General features: G+C 44.1%; 1 protein-coding gene and 1 long non-coding RNA gene across 2 annotated transcripts in view; one reads left to right on the forward strand and one right to left on the reverse strand.

Annotated features, from left to right (window-relative positions):
• Window positions 1–15,518, reverse strand: part of SMS (spermine synthase) — a 216,777-nt gene that overhangs the window by 59,236 nt on the left and 142,023 nt on the right. The window lies entirely within an intron of this gene.
• Window positions 2,613–13,295, forward strand: LOC120994833. Its single transcript, XR_005777479.1, has 3 exons — window positions 2,613–2,718; window positions 9,821–9,823; window positions 13,284–13,295. It is a non-coding gene; the product is annotated as an uncharacterized LOC120994833 (long non-coding RNA).

Raw genomic sequence — 15,518 nt, forward strand, 5'->3', positions numbered from 1 at the left:
ACTGACTGTAGTGTGCCCACTGCCAGTGCCCACCCCTGTCATACCGAGTGGCACAGGACTTTGCTTAAAAAATAGGCACTTAATTTTTACACTTTAATCTAAGGTTAGTTGCCTGCCAGTGTGTGTCAGGCCGACTTCAACTGACTGTAGTGTGCCCACTGCCAGTGCCAACCACTGATACCGGGTGGCACAGTAGCTTGCCGATAAATAAGGCATTTAATTTTTAGACAGTAGTCTAAATTCAGTTGCTTGCCTGCTGCCAGTGTGTGTCAGGCCCGCTTCCACTGACTGTAGTGTGCCCACTGCCAGTGCCAACCACTGATACCGGGTGGCACAGTAGCTTGCCGATAAATAAGGCATTTAATTTTTAGACAGTAGTCTAAATTCAGTTGCTTGCCTGCTGCCAGTGTGTGTCAGGCCCTCTTCCACTGACTGTAGTGTGCCCACTGCCAGTGCCAACCACTCATACCGGGTGGCACAGTAGCTTGCCGATAAATAAGGCATTTAATTTTTACACTTTAGTGTAATTTCAGTTGCTTGCCTGCTGCCAGTGTGTGTCAGGCCCGCTTCTACTGACTGTAGTGTGCCCACTGCCAGTGCCAACCACTGATACCATCTCCCCGTTCGAAAAATCTATTCAATAAATGGCACCCAGATTGGGGACGTTAGAGGGATTAAACTGATGAGAATAGTACTACAGAAAATACCACTCATATCGGGTGTGACAGTAAATTGCACGGCGCAGACGCAGTCACCGTGGATAAAAACAAAGGGGAGGGAGCCAGCGTTTTTTTAACCATCTCCCCGTTCGAAAAATCAATTCAATTGACCTTTCGGGGACCCTTGGTGTTGTACGTGGCTGGGTGGAGGAAGAAACCTTCAATGACATCACCGGGACGTGGCTAGCTTGGTATCCAACCTTGTGCAAATGGGGAGTTTGCGGTTGTGCAAATGAACTGTTTGCGGTGCATTAAAAGGGGAGTTTGGTCTGTCAATGTCTGTGATGCGGGCGTAACCCTTACACTACCTGATCGATACAACATCATACCTGATCGTATACACACACTGGATGTTTTAAAGCACGTTATTCCAAACAATTTAGGAATGTTAGTTGATTTATGCCCTTTATGGATTAAAACCCGACTCTGCGTCCACTACGTAATTTTCCATGGGAGTTTTGCCATAGATCCCCCTCCGGCATGCCACAGTCCAGGTGTTAGACCCCTTGAAACAACTTTCTCATCACTATTGTGGCCAGAAAGAGTCCCTGTGGGTTTTAAAATTCGCCTGTCTATTGAAGTCTATGGCGGTTCGCCCGGTTCGCCAGTTCGCGAACATTTGCGGAAGTTCTCGTTCGCTGTTCGCGAACTGAAAATTTTATGTTCGCGACATCACTACATATTAGGTATCGCTGTGTCTGTAACAACCTGCTCTCTAAAAATAGTATGTGATCCAACCCGTCTGGTTGTCATTTTTTGGTTACCTTGCTTCATAAAAAGAATATATATATTAGGGCTGCACGCAGGGGCGTAGCTAGAAATGCATGGGCCCCATAGCAAAAAAATTTATGGCCCCCCCCGTGCCATCCACAGATCCCCCCTTCCCTAAACAGTGCCATCCACAGATCCCCCCTCCCCTAAACAGTGCCATCCACAGATCCCCCCTCCCCTAAACAGTGCAATCCACAGATCCCCCCCCCTCATAACAGTGCCATCCACAGATCTCCCCCCTAAACAGTGCCATCCACAGATCTCCCCCCTAAACAGTGCCACCCACAGATCCCCCCTAAACAGTGCCATCCACAGATCCCCCTCCCCGACGCTCACAGGAGTATATTTATAAACTAATCAGTAACTACTTTAACTTTAATCATTGCTCATTGCTGATCTCTTTACTTGGATTATTTGGATATCTTACTCTGTCTTAGCTCCGGTAACAGCAGGCAGTGCGGGCGTCGCTCACTCACTGACGTCACGCACCTGCGCCGCCTAGTGGGAGAAGCAGGCGCGTGACGTCAGTGAGTGAGCGCCGCCCGCCCGCACTGCCTGCTGTTACCGGAGCTAAGACAGAGTAAGATATCCAAATAATCCAAGTAAAGAGATCAGCAATGAGCAATGATTAAAGTTAAAGTAGTTACTGATTAGTTTATAAATATACTGCTGTGAGCGGCGTGGCCCTGTATATTCTAACCCCCAGGCAAGCGTCCCTGTCACCATGGGAACGCCTGGGGGTTAGAATATACCATCGGATTTGAGTTTTTACGATCTCACTGAGCTTGTGAAAACTCAGATCCGATGGTATATTCTAACCCCCAGGCAAGCGTCCCCGTCACCATGGGAACACCTGGGGGTTAGAATATACCATCGGATCTTCTGAGTTACTCAGTGGCCTGGCTGGAGCCTCCACAGCCACTGTGTCGGCCCGGCCCTGCGTGCGCCCTGCTCCAGTCCTGACTCCTCCCCAGCCAGGCCCGAGCCGCGGACTCAGGCCTGGCTGCCTGTGTGTAGTGTGTATGTAATTAAAAAATAAACAGAAGGCGGCCCGGACGGGCCCCCAGTGGCGTAGGGCCCCATAGCCACTGCTATGGTTGCTATGGCGATCCCTACACCACTGGCTGCACGATATGGGAATTTTGTGCGATTGTGATTAGGGCTCTAAAAAGTGCGATAATGATATGCGATGTGATATTTTAAGGGAATTGTGCTAGAGGTCTATTTGGTGTGGATGGCACTGTTATGGAGGGGATCTGTGGATGACACGGTTATGGGGGGGATCTGTGGATGACACTGTTATGGGGAGGATCTGTGGATGACACTGTTATGGGGGATCTGTGGATGACACTGTTATGGGGGATCTGAGGATGACAGTTATGGAGGGGATCTGTGGATGGCAGTGTTATGGGGGGATCTGTGGATGGCACTGTTATGAGAGATCTGTGGATGGCACTGTTATGGGGGGATCTGTGGATGGCACTGTTATGGGGGGGGATCTATGGATGGCACTGTTATGGGGGGGATCTGTGGATGGCACTGTTATGGGGGGGATCTGTGGATGGCACTGTTATGGGGGGAGCTGTGGATGGCACTGTTATGGGGATCTGTGGATGGCACTGTTATGGGGAATCTGTGGATGACACTATTATGGGGGATCTGTGGATAACACACTGTTAAGGGGAATCTGTGGATGGCACTGTTATGGGGGATCTGTGGATGACACTGTTATGGAGGGGCACTGTGGATGACACTGTTATGGGGATCTGAGGATGGCACTGTTATGGGGGATCTGTGGATTGCACTGTTATGGTGGATCTCTGAATGGCACTGTGATGGGGGCATCTGTGGATGACATTGCTATCGGGGGGATATGTGGATGACACATATATAGAATCTTATGCTATGTGCTATCCACAGATCCCCCCATAACAGTGCCCCTGCAGTGTGAATGACCCCCAATACAGGGGCTGGGGGCCAGAATCTGTATTAGGAATGACAGCGGGGCCGGTGCAGTCCCTGTATTCTAATGCACCGGCCCCACTCAGTGTTGTATAATCTTACCTAACCTGTAGGCATTGTTAAAATATAATAATCATGTGTAATCCAGCTGTATGACTTACAACTAAATTCCGTAGTAGAGAGGAGGGAGGAGGCAAGCCGGCGCGTCACTCACTAAGTCACGCACCCGCGCTGCCTGCTCCATTAATAAAGTGGGCGGTGCAGGTGCATGGCGTAGTGAGTGACGCTCCGCCCTCCTGGCCTGCCTCCTCCCTCCTCTCTGCTACGGAACTTGTTGTAAGTAATACAGATGGATTACACATGATTATTATATTTTAACAATTTGGTCACAGAGTACCCCCTGTTATAAAACGTAGCCTTTAATGATATGCATATAAAATAACAAAATCCCACAAAAAAAACAAAAAGAAAAATTACAAAGCATAAGTGGATAAGCATTGGATATACTGCAGAGAGGATGTTCCTGGTTCTCTCCAAGTGGCTGGAGGAGACCGTTTTCGGGGCAGGGTGGTCCCATTTGATTTGGACCTGTCCCTTTTCTTAGTGGTCCCTGCCTAAAAAACTAAAAAGCCGCCCCGATAGGGGCGATCCCGTGTTCAGGAACCTCCTAAATGCCCTAGATTGACCCTGTGGATAGATGACATAGGCAGAGCCATATGGGGTGCCCAGTATAGATTTATTATGGCCTAATCTAGGTACACCAAAAATAATAAATGCTCGGTACACAGTTATGGTAAAATAAATGCTGAGTATACAGTATAGATTATAGATGAATGCTTAATACACAATGTCGTTTTTCTAGATACACGAAAGTAATGATCACTAGATGAATATAGTACAGATATTTATTAATAGTTTAAGAACATACCCCTAAAAATCGTTAAAACATACATAAAATAAATCTGAGAACCGTCACTGATAGTATTCCTAACACCAAACTCTAGAAATAGATTAGGGATTGCCAACAGTGTGATATAATAGCAAGGTGATTGTCCCAGTAAGAGTTCTGGTCCGCCCAGGTGTAGGAGTGACAAGTCAATAGTGATACAATTAGTACCGGCCTGTTGGAGCGGTGATAGTACTAATGTCCCTTTGTCCGATTTGGACACACAGAGGCAGGTGGCAAGTTTGGAGACTGAACTCCAATACTTACAGTCTCTTGCCGCTTGCAATATTCCGGTCTTACCCTTCCTGGCTGGCTCTCTGCAGCGCTGATTTTCCAGGCGGCCGTACACTCACCGCGTCCCGCGTAGTGTACTCGGCCAAGACGTGGCGTCCCACGTGACCTGGTTGTCTAGGGTGCCGGCTGGACGCTACGCTGACGTCACTGGTGTGCGACTTGACCTCCGATACTGTGCCAGAGAAGAATCTCATGTGTCAATATCTTTAAAGTGAAGAGCTTGCTTGTTCTTTTCCGGAATCCACACTCACTCTGTCTTTGCCAGACGCGTTTCAGGGTCATACACCCCTTCCTCAGTGGCCAACTGAGTGAGTGGATTCTCACTCCTTATATATGGGTTTTTGCCTTTCCCACAATCCCACTTTTCTGGGCTTCACCTAATAGGTGGAATGGATTACATTGTTGCTTGCTTGTATCACTATTCGCAGCACACTACAGCTTATTCTAAAACATATTTAAATGAAGGTTATAACCATAAATAACATCCCATATATATTTATTAACAATAAAAACAGGTTCATGGAGAAGACTACACGGTCAAAATGACATTGTAGAGAAAACCGCATCAAAAACGCATCTAAACCGCAATCAATGTGAACTGCGTTTTATGTGCGGTTTCGCTGTTTTGATGCTTTGCAGGGTATTAAGATGGAGCTTATCCATGTATGTTATTTTGGCATACATCAATTGGTAGTTTTCTTGCCAAATTTATTGATTGTATTTCAGAGGAGCCTTCCAGTGAGGGAGGGGAGATCACAGCGCCGATAGTCGGCAAACTGCGATTTCCCATCCCCACCGGACGACCCCCCAATGTTCACAGAAACCCAAACACCTCCATCTCGGCATTGAGACCTCTGGGAACAATGGTGTCAAATTCAAAGATTCTGCGTGATTCTTGTCTAGACATGTGGGCAATGTGGTTACCCCCTCTCCACAATTTCTTGACCCTTTCTATAGCTGTAAATCTGAGACTAGTTGGGTCGCAATTATGTTGAACTTTGAAATGTTTTGATAGGGAGTGTGTCTCTAAACCTTTTTTGATGTTTGCCACATGTTCCGCTACCCTCTTTTTGAGTGTTCTTTTTGTCCTACCTATGTACTGTTTCCTACATCCACATTCCAATAGGTAAATAACGTCAGTTGAATCACAGGTTAAGCATTCTTGCATTTCTAGACTAAATGAGTTTACTGTGCATACTACTGTAGTGGTTTTTTTGGGGAAACTTGTTATTTTGCAATTCGCACACCTGTCACACTTAAAAAACCCATTTATTGTCAGCCAATTATTTTGTTTCTGGTTATCCTTATTAACTTTAACAGTTGGGGCTACTTTCCCTGCTAGGTTGTTGGCCCTTGTGTATGTTATTTTTGGTGTATCACTCAAAAGGGGCCCAACTATCTTATCATTCAGCAGATGTCCCCAATGTTTTCGGATACTCCTTTCCACCACTCTATATTGGGAACTAAATGGGAGAATGATCCTTATTGTTTCATCCTGTAATTGTGGCTCACTTGTCATAAAGAATTGTTCTCTTTCCATCTTCTTTACTTTTTCCAATGATTTATTAACAACTTGGACCGGATAATCTCTATCCAACAGTTGCTGTTTAAAGACAGTCGCCTCTTCATCAAATTTGCTATCAATCGTACAGTTCCGCTTGAGCCTGCGGAACTGACTAGATGGTATGTTGATTAGCCACCGTGGAAGGTGGCAACTGGCAAACCTGATGAAGCTATTTTTGGCCACTGGCTTGAAAAACGTATTACATTGCAGCTGATCTTCCTTAATCCATATTTCCAAGTCAAGGAATTCTACCTTTTCTTTACTAGTGGTAGGGCTAAATATTAAATTCCTATCGTTGTTATTGATATTACTTAGAAACAAATCAAGGGATTCGGCTGTATCCTGCCAAATAAATAAAATATCATCAATGTATCGTCGCCACAGCACCAGATCCGTCCCCAGCCTTGGAAGAATGACCTCCCTCTCCCATTGCGCCAAAAATAAATTGGCGTAGCTGGGGGCGAATCTGTCCCCAAGATCCATAAGAGCCTGGAAGCACCCCCAGGCCGTCCAATAGTGTCGGGTATTCAGTCTATATCGTGTAATCTATCTAGATACATCTAGATACATTGATCAATGGCTCCAGCCCTATGTCAAACGGGTGCCATCATATATATTCGAGACACCACCGATATTATTAAAACATTGGAGAATGTCAAATGGGTGGACGGATGGATCTTGGGGACACTGGACGTTGGATCTCTCTACACGGTGATAGAGCATACTGGGGGGATTCAGGCACTACATGAACAACTATCGGGTGATGCTGAGCTCCCCAGTGAACAGCTAGCATTCCTATTAGATGGTGTGAGATACATCCTAACTCACAATTATTTTGCTTTCGAAAGTGAATTTTATCTGCAGTGTACCGGGACCGCCATGGGCACCAGATTCGCCCCCAGCTACGCCAATTTATTTTTGGCGCAATGGGAGAGGGAGGTCATTCTTCCCAGGCTGGGAACGGATCTGGTGCTGTGGCGACGATACATTGATGATATTTTATTTATTTGGCAGGATACAGCCGAATCCCTTGATTTGTTTCTAAGTAATATCAATAACAACGATAGGAATTTAATATTTAGCCCTACCACTAGTAAAGAAAAGGTAGAATTCCTTGACTTGGAAATATGGATTAAGGAAGATCAGCTGCAATGTAATACGTTTTTCAAGCCAGTGGCCAAAAATAGCTTCATCAGGTTTGCCAGTTACCACCTTCCACGGTGGCTAATCAACATACCAACTAGTCAGTTCCGCAGGCTCAAGCGGAACTGTACGATTGATAGCAAATTTGATGAAGAGGCGACTGTCTTGAAACAGCAACTGTTGGATAGAGATTATCCGGTCCAAGTTGTTAATAAATCATTGGAAAAAGTAAAGAAGATGGAAAGAGAACAATTCTTTATGACAAGTGAGCCACAATTACAGGATGAAACAATAAGGATCATTCTCCCATTTAGTTCCCAATATAGAGTGGTGGAAAGGAGTATCCGAAAACATTGGGGACATCTGCTGAATGATAAGATAGTTGGGCCCCTTTTGAGTGATACACCAAAAATAACATACACAAGGGCCAACAACCTAGCAGGGAAAGTAGCCCCAATGGTTAAAGTTAATAAGGATAACCAGAAACAAAATAATTGGCTGACAATAAATGGGTTTTTTAAGTGTGGCAGGTGTGCGAATTGCAAAATAACAAGTTTCCCCCAAAAAAACACTACAGTAGTATCCACAGTAAACTCCTTTAGTCTAGAAATACAAGAATGCTTAACCTGTGATTCAACTGACGTTATTTACCTATTGGAATGTGGATGTAGGAAACAGTACATAGGTAGGACAAAAAGAACACTCAAAAAGAGGGTAGCGGAACATGTGGCAAACATCAAAAAAGGTTTAGAGACACACTCCCTATCAAAACATTTCAAAGTTCAACATAATTGCGACCCAACTAGTCTCAGATTTACAGCTATAGAAAGGGTCAAGAAATTGTGGAGAGGGGGTAACCACATTGCCCACATGTCTAGACAAGAATCACGCAGAATCTTTGAATTTGACACCATTGTTCCCAGAGGTCTCAATGCCGAGATGGAGGTGTTTGGGTTTCTGTGAACATTGGGGGGTCGTCCGGTGGGGATGGGAAATCGCAGTTTGCCGACTATCGGCGCTGTGATCTCCCCTCCCTCACTGGAAGGCTCCTCTGAAATACAATCAATAAATTTGGCAAGAAAACTACCAATTGATGTATGCCAAAATAACATACATGGATAAGCTCCATCTTAATACCCTGCAAAGCATCAAAACAGCGAAACCGCACATAAAACGCAGTTCACATTGATTGCGGTTTAGATGCGTTTTTGATGCGGTTTTCTCTACAATGTCATTTTGACCGTGTAGTCTTCTCCATGAACCTGTTTTTATTGTTAATAAATATATGGGATGTTATTTATGGTTATAACCTTCATTTAAATATGTTTTAGAATAAGCTGTAGTGTGCTGCGAATAGTGATACAAGCAAGCAACAATGTAATCCATTCCACCTATTAGGTGAAGCCCAGAAAAGTGGGATTGTGGGAAAGGCAAAAACCCATATATAAGGAGTGAGAATCCACTCACTCAGTTGGCCACTGAGGAAGGGGTGTATGACCCTGAAACGCGTCTGGCAAAGACAGAGTGAGTGTGGATTCCGGAAAAGAACAAGCAAGCTCTTCACTTTAAAGATATTGACACATGAGATTCTTCTCTGGCACAGTATCGGAGGTCAAGTCGCACACCAGTGACGTCAGCGTAGCGTCCAGCCGGCACCCTAGACAACCAGGTCACGTGGGACGCCACGTCTTGGCCGAGTACACTACGCGGGACGCGGTGAGTGTACGGCCGCCTGGAAAATCAGCGCTGCAGAGAGCCAGCCAGGAAGGGTAAGACCGGAATATTGCAAGCGGCAAGAGACTGTAAGTATTGGAGTTCAGTCTCCAAACTTGCCACCTGCCTCTGTGTGTCCAAATCGGACAAAGGGACATTAGTACTATCACCGCTCCAACAGGCCGGTACTAATTGTATCACTATTGACTTGTCACTCCTACACCTGGGCGGACCAGAACTCTTACTGGGACAATCACCTTGCTATTATATCACACTGTTGGCAATCCCTAATCTATTTCTAGAGTTTGGTGTTAGGAATACTATCAGTGACTGTTCTCAGATTTATTTTATGTATGTTTTAACGATTTTTAGGGGTATGTTCTTAAACTATTAATAAATATCTGTACTATATTCATCTAGTGATCCCGTTTGTGAGTGCCCCCTCATTTCTCTATTATTCCATTTTTCCTCTTGGGTCCTGAGGGTAGGACCAGAGGGTGAGCACCTATCCATACGTAACGGGGGTGAGCCGCTGCACGCTTTACGTTTTTTACGAAAGTAATGATGCTCAGTATATATGGTTATCTTTAAAGATATCAAAATAACTGCTGAGTACATTCATTAGTACGATAGAAAATACAACTCTCTATCTAGATGCCAGATACACTGTTCACTGTTTTTTTAGATGCAATAATATAGGTGCCTAAGCTTGTTGCAATTGGCAACAAAACGCTTTTAGGCACCTAGATTCCAACGCATTTCGCCCACACCAATAACCTAGGCTCATCAGGGGACACCCAATGCAGTGTCCTAGTAGGCATCGAACATAAATAAAGATAACAAACAATTTTCTCATTGACACTCATAGAGTTGTCATTCGCAGCAGACTATCATTAATGACACTAGTGAATTCGTCATTCACAACAGATAATTCTTATAATAGATCATTGTGTCTAGTCCGACCTGTGGACCAGAACCAACCCCTCCACAGCAATTCTTAGTGGAAGTGATTCCCATACAATTAGGTAAGATATGGTGCAATGAAAATACTGCACCAAGTTTGATATATCAATGGTACTTGCGTGCCCGGGAATGAATAGTCAGGGTGATCACATAGTATTGCTGATGTATGTGGTAACTACACCGGCTGCACCACTGATAGTCTGCGCCAGCGCCTCAATAGATTAAATGTGAGGTCTACAGGTTAGATAAGATTATACAACAGTGAGCGGGCCGATGCAATAGAATACAAGGACTGCACTGGTCCCCACTGTCATTCCTAATCCAGATGCTGGCCCCCCGCCCCTCCTCCCTCTGATACACCCGCCGACCGCGCTGTGCGGTGGCCGTGTATTATTGTAGGTAATCAAAGCATTTTTGGGTCGGCCAAATCGCAATTGTCGATTATCGCGATACGATTGCTTTGCCGATATATCGTGCAGGCCTAATATATATATATATATATATATATATACACACACACACACACACAGTCAGGTGCATAAATATTAGGACATCGACACAATTCTAACATTTTTGGCTCTATACACCACCACAATGGATTTGAAATGAAACAAACAAGATGTGCTTTAACTGCAGACTGTCAGCTATAATTTGAGGGTATTTACATCCAAATCAGGTGAACTGTGTAGGAATTACAACAGTTTGAATATGTGCCTCCCACTTGTTAAGGGACCAAAAGTAACGGGACTGAATAATAATCATAAATCAAACTTTCACTTTTTAATACTTGGTTGCAAATCCTTTGCAGTCAATTATGGCCTGAAGTCTGGAACGCATGGACATCACCAGACGCTGGGTTTCATCCCTGGTGATGCTCTGCCAGGCCTCTACTGCAACTGTCTTCAGTTCCTGCTTGTTCTTGGGGCATTTTCCCTTCAGTTTTGTCTTCAGCAAGTCAAATGCATGCTCAATCAGATTCAGGTCAGGTGATTGACTTGGCCATTGCAGAACATTCCACTTCTTTCCCTTAAAAAACTCTTTGGTTGCTTTTGCAGTATGCTTTGGGTCATTGTCCATCTGCACTGTGAAGCGCCGTCCAATGAATTCTGAAGCATTTGGCTGAATATGAGCAGATAATATTGCCCGAAACACTTCAGAATTCATCCTGCTGCTTGTCAGCAATCACATCATCAATAAATACAAGAGAACCCGTTCCATTGGCAGCTATACATGCCCACGCCATGACACTACCACCACCATGTTTCACTGATGAGGTGGTATGCTTAGGATCATGAGCAGTTCCTTTCCTTCTCCATACTCTTCTCCTCCCATCACTCTGGTACAAGTTGATCTTGGTCTCATCTGTCCATAGAATGTTGTTCCAGAACTGTGAAGCCTTTTTTAGATGTCGTTTGGCAAACTCTAATCTGGCCTTCCTGTTTTTGAGGCTCACCAACGGTTTACATCTTGTGGTGAACCCTGTGTATTCACTCTGGTGGTCTTCTCTTGATTGTTGACTTTGACACACATATACCTACCTACTGGTGAGTGTTTTTGATCTGGCCAACTGTTGTGAAGGGTGTTTTCTTCACCAGGGAAAGAATTCTTCGGTCATCCACCACAGTTGTTTTCTGTGGTCTTCCGGGTCTTTTGGTGTTGCTGAGCTCACCGATGCGTTTCTTCTTTTTAAGAATGTTCCAAACAGTTGTTTTGGCCACGCCTAATGTTCTTGCTATCTCTCTGATGGGTTTGTTGTGTTTTTTTAGCCTAATGATGGCTTGCTTCACTGATAGTGACAGCTCTTTGGATCTCATCTTGAGATTTGACAGCAACAGATTCCAAATGCAAATAACACACTTGAAATTAACTCTGGACCTTTTATCTGCTCATTGTAATTGGAATAATGAGGGAATAACACACACCTGGCCATGGAACAGCTGAGAAGCCAATTGTCCCATTACTTTTGGTCCCGTAACAAGTTGGAGGCACATATGCAAATCCATTGTGGTGGTGTATAGAATCAAAAATGCTAGAATTGTATCGATGTTCCAAAATTTATGGACCTGACTGTATATATACACACACACAATGCACAACTACCTCTAGCAAAAGATTTCTATACTGCAGGAATAACCCTAATAATAACACGCCCTCTGCACTGCTCACACCAGCGCGCCGACCAATCAGGACATGGCGCTCCACCTGCGCGCCAGCAAGCAGGTCGGAGTGCCACCATTTCTGTTCGTCAATCCCAGCACTATCAGTCATATAGAGAGGAGTCCCTATCAGCAGTCTGACCTACCAGTCGCTACCAGCAGTCCCAGTGCCAGTCGTACAGCCACAGCCACCAGTCACAGTGCCAGCAGTGTCAGCCCCAGCCACCAGTCAGTGCCAGCAGTGTCAGCCCCAGCCACCAGTCAGTGCCAGCAGTCTCAGCCGCAGCCACCAGTTAGTGCCAGCAGTCTCAGCCACAAACCACAACCAGCAATCTCAGCCACAGCCACTAGCCATATCCACCAGTCAGTGCCAGCAGTCTCAGCCACAGCCACCAGTCTCGGCCACCAGCCACAGTCACCAGTCAGTGTGGTCAAGTTCCCTTGCCATTTAATATAGACTGTTCCTACTAATGTTTATCCACTACTGTTCTAGCGCCCATTATTGTAACGGGCTAAATGTCTAGTGTAAGACCTCATGCACACGACCGTTGTGTGCATCCGCATCCGTTCCGTCATTTTTCACAGTTTAGCGGAGGTCCCATTCATTTCTATGGAGCTGTGAAAAAAAACAGTCCTCTGTTTTTTCTCTGCGTCCGTGATCCGTGATTCCAGTCCGTCAAAAAAATATAACCTGTCCTATTCTTGTCTGTGGAAAACGGAGGACGGACCCATTCAAGTCAATGGGTCCGTCAAAAAAAAAAGATGCACAATTGGTATGTCATCCGTGTCCGCGTCTGTTTTTTTCTACAAGACCTTGGTGCAATAAAATTACACTTTTCATTAACCTTCGTTTTTTTCCCCCCGTCAGAGAAAAAAAAAAGGAAGACACAAGGAAACACAACTGAAGCAAAATCGGACACGGACCACTGAAGCCAAATCCCTGACAGTGAAAAAACACTGTCGTGTGCATGAGGCCTAAAGAATAAAAAGCAGTACATGATAATCTCTTTCTAACAAAGCTAGAAACAGCCCTGTACCTCACATGGATCCAGGGATCTTCCCATTCATTGCTCTGATAGATTTATATCAAGCTGAAAGCTCAAGGGGAGTGTTTTTTCTGCTACAGCTAAGGGGGCATGTCTCAGCTCTCCCTATCACAGCTCAGGAGGCAGTTGAAGGATGAAACTGAGCATGTGCGGCCATCTCAGTGAGCAGGACAGAGAAATAAGAAAAAAACAAACAGCAGGTGGCGCTATACAGATACATTTTATTGAATAACTTAGTGGCTATGCTAAATCTTTAATTACATGCAATTATAAAAGGATTGAGATCCAGGTACTGGCTTGGAAACTGTGGAATATTTTTGTGGGACAACCCCTTTAATTACAGTTATACTAAACTTATATCGTTTTTCTTATGTTTTAAATCTTTAATAAAAAACGTTTTGTTTGCAATGCCATATTCTGACACCCAGAACTTTTTTATCTTTTCATCTACAGAGTTGTATAAGGTCTCTATTTTTTGCAGGCACACTGTAGTTTTTACTGTAATTTTACCGTATGTAACTATGTATGGCTTTTTGATCACTTTTTTATTCAATTGCAAAGCAACCAAAAACCAGCAATTTGGGTATTCAGATTTTTTTTTGAGTTAGGTTCACTGTGCGGGACAATTACTTTTATATTTTGGTAGTTCAGGCATTTTCAGGGGCGGGGATATTGTTGCAGTCAATAGTTCTGAAGTCTATTTTCCTATTAAAGGGTAACGGTCATATATATATATTTTTTTATGTAATTGGATTGGTCTGACTAAGTTTACCTTAGTTCCCTAGTTAATAAATTTGTATACTGTAGGTATTAAATTACCTAGTAATTGCACCATGTTCTTTCCTCCCCCAGGCATTTCAGTGGTGCGGCTAAAACAGTGTTGCTAGGTATCCTCCGTCTCCTATCTTCTATATACAGAAGACGGGGGACGTAGTAGTGGGCTGTCCCGAATGCTGCATGTGCTCTCGCGTCAGACCGGGATAGTGCTGATATTCGCTATAAAAATTCACGATTACAATATTCGCAATAAAAATTTGAGATTACTCAGGAGGAAGAGGGCGTGTTTAAGTCTGGAGAAAGCCGATTGTTTGGGGTGAGGCTGCGCGTTCTCGAGATGAGCCGAATGAATTCTGGGTAGTTAGGGAGGGAGGTTTACTTAAAGGTAGATAGCGTTTAGTTCGGAAGGAAGGTCTTAGCCTCAGGGTAAGGTCATCGGCGGCCATCTTGAGAAGATAGTCAGAAAGAAGTCTTGTGAGGAGTGGTTGCTATAGACAGAATCTTATTAAACAAGTGGTATGTGAACCCAATAATTAGTGATTATGGATTATCCCCACAGCAGCAACAACATATATGAAAATTGAATTTTGAGTGAAAATATGACAGTGGCTGAGTGGTGAGCAACACTGGAACAAGGACAGGTGAGTATTAATTATTTTTAATCTATTCCATTTTTTTATTTTTATTATTCACCTTGAAAATCACAACGTCTCAACATATACAATCCCACCAGTGGTAAGTACCCCTTAGTCACCTTAGTATGGGCACGAAATGTACTGTAAATTAATAATCCTACTTTTGTACATTCCTAGTTAATGTAGCATCATACACACAGTAAAGCTCAACGTGCTGCCTATTACCTGAGCAATGGCTAAAAACATGAAAACCAACCCAGTAAAACAATGCAGACACAAAATGCAGACAAAACAAAGCCAAGCACAGGAGAGTCTGGATTTCGACTCCTCCTTTTACATTTTGATTAGCGGTTTGATGGAAAAAAATGTCAAGTAAATGTCAGAGGAAGCCAAGAGAACGAATTAACAATTTGTCATGTGAGCAATGGTTGCACACAGTAGGGAATCCTTTGCAGAAAATTAAGGAATCTGCATGGGCATTGTCATTGCTGGTTAAAGAGCCATATTCTGCAATCTTGTCTGTCTAGGGCTACTTTCACAAGACGGATCTGCAAAAAAGCTGCCGTTAACATAATACAACTGCATGCATCTGTCATGAACGGATACGGTTGTATTATGTCTTGTATAGCCATGACGAATCCATCATGAACACCATTGAAAGTCAATGGGGGACGGATCCGTTTTCTATTGTGTCAGAGAAAACGGATCCATCCTGACACACAATGTAAGTCAATAGGGACGGATCCGTTTTCTCTGACACAATAAAAAACGGATCCGTCCCCCATTGACTTTCAATGGTGTTCATGATGGATTCGTCATGGCTATACAA

Source organism: Bufo bufo, chromosome 3 (genome assembly GCF_905171765.1).
Source record: "Bufo bufo chromosome 3, aBufBuf1.1, whole genome shotgun sequence".
NCBI lineage: Eukaryota > Metazoa > Chordata > Amphibia > Anura > Bufonidae > Bufo > Bufo bufo.